Below are 10894 nucleotides of genomic sequence, written 5' to 3' on the forward strand. Positions count from 1 at the left end.
TAGGGCACCACGCTCTGGTCCTACCCTATTTAGGGTAGGATCAAGGTGGCTTTGAGGTGCAAGCTTGAGTAAAATGTAGGTTTTGACTTGTATGAGCATATTCAGGTCTCTGATCAAGTCGAGGGGCACAAACACTAAGGCGAAGACCCAAATGCAGTCGAAAATTGCAAGGGGTGCAATTTTAGGACGTTACAATTTCTAATATGGTCACTTAGAAGGCATTGATATTAGTCTCATTGTTGGCCTCACAAGAGCTTCTATTTGTCTCATGTTGATGCTTATACGAGTAAAATGTCTGTAAATGATTGAAAACAAAAAAAAAATGTTTAGACAAATGAAAATATGTGTTTGATAAGTTTTATAAATTAGACATCTTAATTGTGTTGATAAAACATACAATATTTTACTTCCACTACTTAATTCTTCAAATTTTAATATCTATTAACCAATATATATGTTAAAATTACATATTTACATAGAAAACACCACCTTGAAACTATACACATTCATCTTTTGAATAAAAGGATTTATTAAAAACTGATATCACAACTAGGCGTGGTGATGGGGAGTGCTTTGATAGAGGAGGGTGTAGTGGCAAAGAAAGCACAAAAACATTCACAACGTCAATAATAAAGACAGAAAACTGGTGGTGATTTACTGACCTTAGTTTTAGAGGTAGTCATGTCAAATAACATTGTTTCCATGACTCACTATATATCTCTTTTGCATATATACCATCTAGTACAATAGTTATTTAGGCTACTTCAGGCAATTTGAGTGCAAAAGATATCCTTGACTATGAATGCATATTTAATTGAATCTCTTGAATATTTAGGTTAGAAAGTTAAAAAAAAACATCTCTTTTGTTCAATTAGGTATTATAAGTATTAATCACATTGAAACCTCCCAATCTTCTTGATGTTCCCTTAATTTTGTAACGGAGGCATCACTTACACCCTTAAAATTACAAGTATAGACTACTTAAAAGACACTAATACAAATATACTCAAAACATCAAAAGAAAACACGAATATACTATTTTTCTATGAATATATCCTACTTTAACTTTGCCTTGCTAAAGATAAAGTAGTACAATATTCACAAAAAAAAGGTTGAGAGTGGTAGAAAGGCACACCCACAAAAGTCTTAACATTAAAACAAATGGGCCAGGCTTGATGTAAACTTATGTAGCTAAAGCCACTTTTAAAGGTGGCAAAGGATCATTATCATTTGATTCCCCCAACCATTCATAAGAGTGGAGTCATTAATGATCCCAACACATGAGATTGTTATCTTCATCATTTTCTTCTTGCAATGGTTGCTGGCGAATTGAAGAGATGGCAAACAACACATGGAAACACTTGCTAGTGGTAGGCCAACTAGTGTCTTCTTGAGGAGATGACAGGCGAGATAGTTACGACCATCCTCCATGAGTTGCAAAGTCCTAAGGATTTTGAGGAGTAGGACTGTGGGAGTTGTGGTAACCTAATTTGTTTCACCTAAAAGAGTGGCTATAACCATGCCAACATCCACAATGAGAGGTAGGGTCAAGAAGAACTAAGACAATAGTGCAAGGAGAATTTCCCTAGTTTTTGAGAAGCTCCTATAAATGGGCCACCTCAAGTGCAACTTTGTTAGCTCACACTTGAATATGCATGAGCACATATTAGCATATAAATAAAAGCATTTGTCTGCAACAATTTTATTAAATAAACCTACATTTCTATCCTTCCAAATATCAAAAGGAATCTGCACCATAAAAATGTGCCTTATTTGAGTAAATTTGTAAGGGAGGCTAGGCCAATCTCCAAGACGAATCATATGCCAAAAGAAAGGGATTGAGATGAAATGACTCAAAGAAGTCATGAATCGAGTTCCACGCTTATTGAGCTCGAAGACATAACCAAAATAAATGCTCCAAAGATTCAATTTGATTGGAGAAAGGACAATTTCAAGGAAGGATACCCATGTGCATTAACCAAATCCCCATAAAAACACCTTGTTATAAAAGACACCAAACAAAATGGACATTATTACAACAATGGATTTTTTCTAAGATACAACTAACTAATCTTTTTTTTTTTAATTTTCAAGATAATACTAACATACTCGTTCTTGGAAGATGTATTCCTCTCGCTTCTAAAATTTCTCCTAACCGAGTGGGAAGATTTGACCCCACCACAATATTGATGACCCAAAGCATGGATGAATAAAGAAAAAAATATAATTGGCTCCAACAACTTGGAACGACAAAATTAGGCGCTCGCTGTATTAAAAATTCTCAGAATTTTAGGGTTAGGTTTAGGGTTTTGATGCACCCACTTTTAGGGTTTCATGAAAGATCTATTCGTCATAAATATGTCATTTCAACAATTGAAGATTCATTCTGATCGATGAAGGCTAGAGGAGTATAGCGATATGGGAAATTGCCCTTAGGGTAACTTGATGCTTAGTTCTATTTTACTAATTTTATTGTCATCTGGATAGATGCTTGTAAGCCCTGATTCGTAGTTGGGAGTAAGAGATTACGGTTAAGTTCATTCTGATAACGTAAGAAGAACGAAAATTAACTCATCTCCCAACAGTGAAGAGGCGTTTAAAGCCTGTTGCAGTATTATACATGGCATCAGGGTTTCGCGCGATTCAATAACAGGTTTTTGTCTATGTTGTTATTAAGCTACTATTTTTCATTTGATTGAATGGTTTCAAGAACATTTATATTTAGTTTTGAAGGAGCGATGATTATAAAGAAATTCCTCGTTCTGAATGCTAAGGCATGATAGACTTCTTATCACCCATAGAATATGAGCTCCAACCTTATTTATTTTAGTTTTCTAGCGTGTTTTTTTCTTTCTTTTACTTGTTTGAGGATATTTATTTAAGTTCAAAGTATTCCTTCATACAAAGGGTATCTCAATCATTTCAAATTTGTTTCTTATATATATGCCTTAATCTGAAATTTTAAGTGATTTGTTTCTTAAAATAACTTCAAAGCTTTAGGCTAAATTCCTTGGCAATTCATTTGTCCGTGCCTAAATTTGATGGTTGATGTAGTCTCCTAAGTTTTTCTGATGCTGTCTGAAAATACATCATGTGTCTGATTATAAGATTAGAATAATATGTGTGTGACTATTAATGTGTCTGGAAATACAATATTATGGCCCGGACCATGGATGAATAAAGGAATATGACTTTGCAAGGGGCATTAGAGCTCACTTTGGAGTATTTAGTGTGATCTCACGGGGACGAAATAATTTTTTTATCAGCTAATTAATCCTCAGAAGACATGGAGTAAGGGAGTGTCTACACTAGAGAAGATAATTCCAAAATCTGTCTTTTGTGTTACAATAATCTTTTCCCAGGAGGAATACTATCCATGATAAAGGAATGCAAGTTTGCCAGGGATCGTAGACGTTGGATTGGAGTATCTAGAGTGTGATCATAAGGGTATGAAATAAACATTTCATTTTGCTAATTATATCTCAGAAGGAATGGAGTAGAGGAGTCTTCACAGTGTGCGCTAGAAAATGTAATACTAAATTCATGTCAACAGTCCAAGTCTTGAGAAGACAGTGGTTTACAATTAGTAGCAGCATGGTCTCTATCATACCATCCTAAATCTGAGAAAAAGCTATAAGGGAGAAAATAAGAATCGATCCCAATTCAAGGAAGGAGTTTTGAAAGCTTGACTCATATCGGCAGCATTTCAGGTGGTGTCGAAGTGTTTAAATCATGAAAACCAAGGCTTCATGAGGATGCACGCTTCCTCCAAGTCCAACCCTGACCATTAAGAATAAAATCCGTATCCTTAAAATTCAAACGCTGCAAAAAATTATTTTACTCAATGGCTTAATTTTAAGAGGGCTCTGTATTGAACCAAGTTACTTGACATCCATTTGTGCATATGAAATACGAGGTCTGAAGTGGTTGAGTGATATGTCAATTCATTTTTCAGAGGTTTCGGGATCTTTCCTGCAGTAGGGGTCTTGTAAAGAAAGAAATCTTATGTTACTCTTAGTACTTTTTCCTACCTTTCTACGATTTGTCAATCTCTGAGTTTTTTATATTTATTATTATTGTATCTTTAAGCATAAACCAACCATTTTTAAAATAAGTCTAAAATTTCAAATCATTCTGAAATATTGTAGGAAGGCTCCCACTATGAAATGCTGCCTTGAGTACCATCATAAATATTATCTCCTTACAATGTTTGGTACATTACGTCTACTACAGAGGATGGCTTCGGAGCATTTCAGAAGTTTTAATTCTTCCCTGATATTAGCCGGAAGGCCCTCTTTGTTAAAAGCAACTGCATCATTAAAGCCTATTGGTTGGCCACTCGTAGAGACACAGCAGAAGCGAAGGACGTATTAGGGTTATGCGATGGGAGCCGTCGTAAAAATGCACAAAATCTTGTTCGCTTCATGACATTCTGGAAGCTCTGGGCAATAGGTGTCTTCAAATGTCGGAAAGCGGATGAAAGAGTGTTTTGACGGGGAATTTTGGGATATTTACTATTGAATTTTTTTTATGTTACAACAGTTTAGTTAAAACAATTTATCATTTTTTTTGAAGAATTTTTGACTTAGCTGCTCCCTTACATTTAGCTACGACTAACGTAACCTTTTCATTGGAACTACAAAGGGGACAGATTAATTAGGTTTAAGATTGTTTAGATAGGGAACTTTGGATTGATGGGCTACAACTAACGTAATCATTGTTTTGTTCAAATAATGGGCTACGACTAACGTATCTGTTTCAGTGGAACTACAAAGGCAACAGACAGTAGGTTTAAGGTTGTTTAGATAGGGAATGTTGGATTTATGTGTTTTATCATTCCTTCATGTTATAGGATAAGTCAACTTCTTGACCCACCTGGCATAACATCCAACTTAGTGTTATCTAATGGTCAATTTTTATCAATTCTAGTTAAGAATGAAAATAAAATGGAAAGTAAAAATCTTAAAAGAGTTAAGAACTAGAATTAGATGGATAATGTTTAAAGAAGAGTGGGCAGATGGAAGGTGTTTTGCAGATTTCTTGATTAAGATCCAAGACATTAAAGGTGAACATTTTGAGTAATTTGTTTGATCAAGAAAAGATAACAAAAATTGCAGATTTCTTGATTAAGATCCAAAACATTAAAGGTGAACATTTTGAGTAATTTGGTTGATTGAGAAAGGTGAACATTTTGAGTAATTTGGTTGATCAAGAAAAGATAACAAGGTTGATCAAGAAAAGATAACAAAGATTTCAAAATTGCAGAGACATTGCAGATTTCTTGATTAAGATCTAGGACATTAAAGGTGAACGTTTTGAGTAGTTTGTTTGATCAAGAAAAGATAACAAAATTGCAGATTTCTTGATTAAGGTCCAAGACATTACAGGTGAACATTTCGAGTAATTCGGTTGATCAAGAAAAGATAAGATTTCTTGATTAAGATCCACATTAGAAAATTCAAGATGCAGAAGAAATTTGGTAGAAATTTGGTAGTCTCATGAATATGGTACATTTGTTTAGATATAATGTAACTATGGTTAGTATAATTTGAATGAAAGGTGGGATGGACATTATGGATATATTAATTCACCCTCTTCATTTGGGGATGAGTTGTAAATGTCCACCTAATAACAAACAGGTGACATGAGCTCGATGCTTATCTTTTACAAAGTAGCAGTGGATGAGTTGTAAATGTACCCCTAATAACAAAGAGGTTACATGAGCTCGATGCTTATCTTTTACTAAGTAGGTAGAAATTTTAAATTTAGCTCATACCGGGTTTAAGTATTTGCATCTCCTAGTATTTGGTTACCAATATTGAAATGTGTCGCAAGCATTAATCAGATTTGTCTGGAAATGTTTAACTGTGTAGATTTGCTATGCCATTTGGTATGTTGTATGAAATTTTTAAAGTACACCTTGATCTGACATGCAATTTTTTTTAAATAGAATTTGGTGTGCTGGAACTTTTAATGCATTTTGACTAGAGAAGGATGAAGGTAGTTTCTAATCGTTGACAGATTAGAATAGATTTGGGAAAGGGAGTTTGTTTTGAGATTATAATAGAAATGTTTGAATTTGCCTTATTATACATCGCCTTCACCATTGCATCGACTTCACCATTGCAACGCCTCCTCTAAATGAAACGATTCGGCATACTTTCTGAAAAAATGGCTATATGAACGGAAAAAAAACCCAAAGTGTCCGAGTGCAAAACAGTACGACATGGGAGGGATTTCGTTCGTGTGGCCATTTTTTCTAACAATATGCAATCGGTTTCTCGCGACACAATCGGTTTCTCGCGACGCAATCTGTCAGTATTCTTCATCTCCAAGTGAGTTTCTTTATATTTCATTTACTTTATGTATGTTTTGAGTGATTTTAATGCAGATTGTAGTGAGTTGTAACTGCGTGTTGATTTGTTGCAGATGGTCACAGGTTATGGAAATTCTTCAGAAGAAGATTCTCGACAAACTATCATCAAATGCAATTGACCAGTTTAAAAGGTAGATAACTTAGGGGCCTTTTCTTGGTATGGTTGTCATGGAAGTTCTTCTGAAGATTCTTGACAAATTATCGATCAAATGCAATCGACCAGTTTAAAAGGTAGATAAATTAGGGGGTTTTTCTAATGTGTTCTTCATTGTCGACTGTATTTCTAGAAGACTAATCGTTCAGTTTTTGTTCAGATGTAATCGGGAAAATGGATATTTTTTCAAATAAGTACGCAGAATTCTAGCATACATTAACAGATTCGTAATGGAAAGCTTCTCGTAAGGTAGTTTCTTTGCTTCCAGATTAGAATAGAGTTGGGAAAGAGAGTTCTTTTCTTGATTAGAGAAGGACCAAGGTAGATTCTAAATTGTTTTGAGACTAGAATAGAGTTGGGAAACGGGGTTTGTTTTTAGATTAGAATAAGGTCGGGAAAGGGACATTGTAGAAATGTTTTGAATTTGTAGACTTGATCTAGTACTTTGCATGAACGACTATTTTCGACTATTTTCTTCGATTCACTTTAGATGCCCCTGTTTGTGTTGTCATTTTATATCATTTCAATGGATATACACCTATTGTATTCCCTTTTAACCGTTGCCTGATCTTGTTCCAAGTGATGACACGCCATTGATTTGAGATGCAATTCGTCTTCATTTTATTGATCAAGATTCACAGTATTTCACAAGATTGCTGGCTGGTTTTATTGATCGAGATTCACAATAAGACTGACAAATGTGGACATCATTAAAACTCATTTATTGGATTGTTTTGTTGTCTGGTTTGTATTTTGACAATAAGACTGACAAATGTGGACATCATTAAAACTCAATTCATTCATTTATTGGATTGTTTTGTTGTCTGGTTTGTATTTTGAGAATAGCTTTTTGTTTTTATGTGAATACGTTTGATTGTTGTCTGTTCAACCACCTTTTTATTGTATCCATGTGGGCTGGGGAGGTAGACATTTTGTTTGGTCACAGTTGAAAATTTATAGAGGCTATTGAAAAGGGGTTTGGTAAATTCCAACTTTTTTGGTTTGGTATGGTGTGAGTATGTTTGATTGTTGTCCGTTCAACGGTGGACATTGGAGATACACTTGGTTGGGAAGCAGACATGTTTTTTGGTCACAGCTGAAAATTTATAGAGGCTGTGTTGGAAGGATAAATTACATCTTCTTTGGGTCAGTATGGTGTGAGTATGTTTGATTGTTGTGCGTTAAACAACCTTTTTGTTTAGAGATGTGGACATTGGGGATCCACGTGGCTTGGGAAGACTTTTTTGGTCATGGGTTGGAGTTTAGTGATCTACGTGGCTAGGAGGGAGACTATTATGGTCACGACTGAATATTTTTAGAGGCTATCGGAAGGAGCTTGATGAATTCCAAGTTAATGGCTTCTTCACATCGTCTTTAATTTTCGAACTCCTCAATTATCTAATTTGTTTCATGTGTTCTATAAGCAAAAGCATACGAGTGATTTTGTGAAATTATGTTTCTACCTTTTATCTAGTTATTGATGAGGTCCACACGTTTGTTCAAACTTCTCGTAGTATCGCTTTATTTTTATTTATTTATTTACTGCTCAATGTTGCATAGCATCTTTGCATTTGCTCGCGTATGCACATTATTGGGCCTTGTTTTTTAGAACGAAAATAACTTTCTATGTGCTCAAATCTTTCAGGGATTGTGAAAAATAATTTTTATACGCTGCCTTGAAGTTCGTTTTGATGCCGAGCATATTGTCAAACAGTTGTTCACTTTGTCTCACTCCAATTAGCAGGCTTTTCGGCATTGGCTGCTCCTTACGCTTCCCCAAACGAAACTATTTTGCATGCTTTTTGGAAAAAATGGCTATATGAACAGAAGTCCGCCGTATCGTCTGGCTCGTCTCTAATGGAGAAAAATACCGAAACTATTTTGCATGCTTTTTTGAAAAAATGGCTATATGAATGGAAGTCCGCCGTATCCGTGGTATCGTCTTTTGTGGCAACGTCTCTCTAATGGAAAAAACTCCAAAGGGTTTCTAACTGCAAAACACTGCGATACGGGCGACCATCACTTCTCAATTCGTGAGCCATTGTCAGGGCTTTTGTTCATGTAGTCATTTTTTCAAACAAGTATACAATCCGTTTCTCGCGACACAATCCGTCGACACAATCCGTCGCACTCTTTCCTTCTCCAAGTGAGTTTTTTAAATTTTCATTGATTTTATGTATATATTTTAAGAGGTGTTAATGCAGACTGTAATAAGTTGTAATGGTGTGTTGATATTTTTTACAGATGGTCACAGAGTACAGTAGTCATGGAAGTTCTTCAGAAGATTTTTTTGAGGATACCTCGGGGATGACAAACTATCAACTGCAACATCGACGAGTTGGAAGGCAGATAAATTAGTGGTTTTCTCTAATGTGTTCTTCATTGTCGATTGTATTTCTACAGGACTAATTCAATTTCTGTTTAGATGTATTCTAGAAAATGTTTTGACGAGGTAGTCTGATTTTGCAAAGGCCACATCGACGAGTTTGGAAGGCAGATAAATTAGTGGTTTTCTCTTAAATGTGTTCTTCATTGTCGATTGTATTTCTACAGAACTAATCATTCAGTTTCTGTTATGTATTCTAGAAAATGTTTTGACGAGGTAGTGTGTGATTCTGCAAGGGCGATTTTTAGGATACATTTTAGAAACGTAGTAGTAAGGCTCTGTTGCACGTTTCAACAGCCTAAATGCCGTTGTTACCCTCAGTAACGGCCGTATCCCACGCCACCATCATGTTTTGAAAGGAGTCGTGTTGCCTTAAACTCTTAGGTTTCTGGTTTTTTTTTTCATTTTCTGACACGTTTCTTTGTTTTGGTATTTTCGTAAACAGTATTTTATTTCCTGATTTCCTGATTTCCTGATTTAAGTGTTACGGAGGTGCAAGGTTCAACATGCAAGATTGTAGACCATTGTGTGTTCCTTCCCATCCAGAAGTAGATTTTTTGTTGAGAAACTAAAGGAAGGTGGTTGAAGAAGTTTCACCGGACCATCGAAGATAGGTTTAATTCAGGTCACCTTCACTATAGATAGTTTACTGGATAGCCAATCAGTATTCTCCATGCCCTCTTTCTCACAGAAAAAAATGGAATATAGTTGGATGGGTGGGATCCATATTATCCGTTTCTTGGTCCTATAGTTGAAACGAAATTATTTGTTGCAAATAATTATTTTTTGCAAATTGTCTTACATCCTCACTGGAGATGGAAGATGAGTAGAATGCCTAACCAGAGTGCAGTTGAAAGGGTTTTTGCCATGTAAATCTCTCTATGTTATATGAATGTTATTATTATGTTTATTTCTATTAAGAATCTATAACGGTTGTAATGATCTGTAAAAACTTTTGCATTATTTTCCTCTCGATGTTAGTGTAGGAAGTTATTCCTCTACTTAACTTACTTACATTATGCAGGATGCATGTATTAGACATCGACTCCAACTATAGCTTCACAGGTCCAAGCTTGTCTTTAAGCCCAATGTCAAGTTGATCGAAGATAACAAGGTTTTATCACACTCTAGGCTTAGTTGGTGTTTTGACAGTTTTAGTGTTTAAGTCTGATATTATTATGGTATTAATATTATTTTGTGGATCTATAATCATGCATGAAAGATTATTTATTTATCACATTTTATTTGTAAGTCGGAGATATTAATGGTATTGAATTTAAATTATATTATTTGAGAATTTATGATTATATATGAATTTGATTATTTATTTTATTGGTTTTTGAAGTTGTAGAAATTAATTAATTAATTATTATTTGTAGAAATTAATTAATTAATTATTATTTATAGAAATTAATTAATTAATTATTATTTATAGCTCATTGGTGTAAATTATTAAATGATAATAAGTATGAATAAATATAAATATATATTTATGTATTGCAAGTGTATTTGATTATTTGATGGAATAATATTGGAGTATTTATGTTTATTTGTGCATTTATTTATGATTTATTAATTAATTAATTTATAAGTTGATTGATTTATTGTTTATTTATTAATTTATTGTTCATTCATTGTTGGTTTATTTATTTGTTATTATTTATTTAATCACACTTTTTTATTATTGTTTGTTTTATTGTTTAATCTTTTTATAAATTTGTTTTATTGTTTACTTACCTTTTCTTGTTATTAGCTTTTGAGAAATTGTATTTGGAGATTATTATTTATTTTAATTATTCTCTATTGATTATTGTGAAGGGGTTGGTAATAATAAAATATTATTTAATAATTTTTGTGAATGGTTGGTAAATTTATCATTATTTTTGATTTTTGTTGAGATGAGGTATATGATTTTTGAATAATTTTAATATGGACTTTTGAGATTGTCGGAGGTTCTTTTTGGTTGGAAAAATTATTA

At 33.9% G+C, this 10894-nt stretch overlaps 1 long non-coding RNA gene and 1 other non-coding gene across 6 annotated transcripts; both read left to right on the plus strand.

Annotated features, from left to right (window-relative positions):
* The first annotated feature begins 2255 nt into the window (after positions 1-2255).
* On the plus strand, positions 2256-9830 carry LOC131063265 (uncharacterized). 5 transcript variants are annotated; one of them, XR_009111032.2, is made up of 3 exons: positions 2256-6335; positions 6430-8676; positions 8775-9830. It is a non-coding gene; the product is annotated as an uncharacterized LOC131063265 (long non-coding RNA). The 5 variants fall into 5 exon arrangements; XR_009111031.2 differs by having other exon boundaries at positions 2256-2653; positions 4149-8676; XR_009111034.2 differs by having other exon boundaries at positions 2257-6607; positions 6691-8676.
* Positions 2730-2813, plus strand: LOC131063266 (small nucleolar RNA snoR8a). Its single transcript, XR_009111035.2, has one exon. It is a non-coding gene; the product is annotated as a small nucleolar RNA snoR8a (small nucleolar RNA).
* Positions 9831-10894: the final 1064 nt, after the last annotated feature.

The sequence above is a fragment of the Cryptomeria japonica genome, chromosome 9 (assembly GCF_030272615.1).
Source record: "Cryptomeria japonica chromosome 9, Sugi_1.0, whole genome shotgun sequence".
Taxonomy (NCBI): Eukaryota; Viridiplantae; Streptophyta; class Pinopsida; order Cupressales; family Cupressaceae; genus Cryptomeria; species Cryptomeria japonica.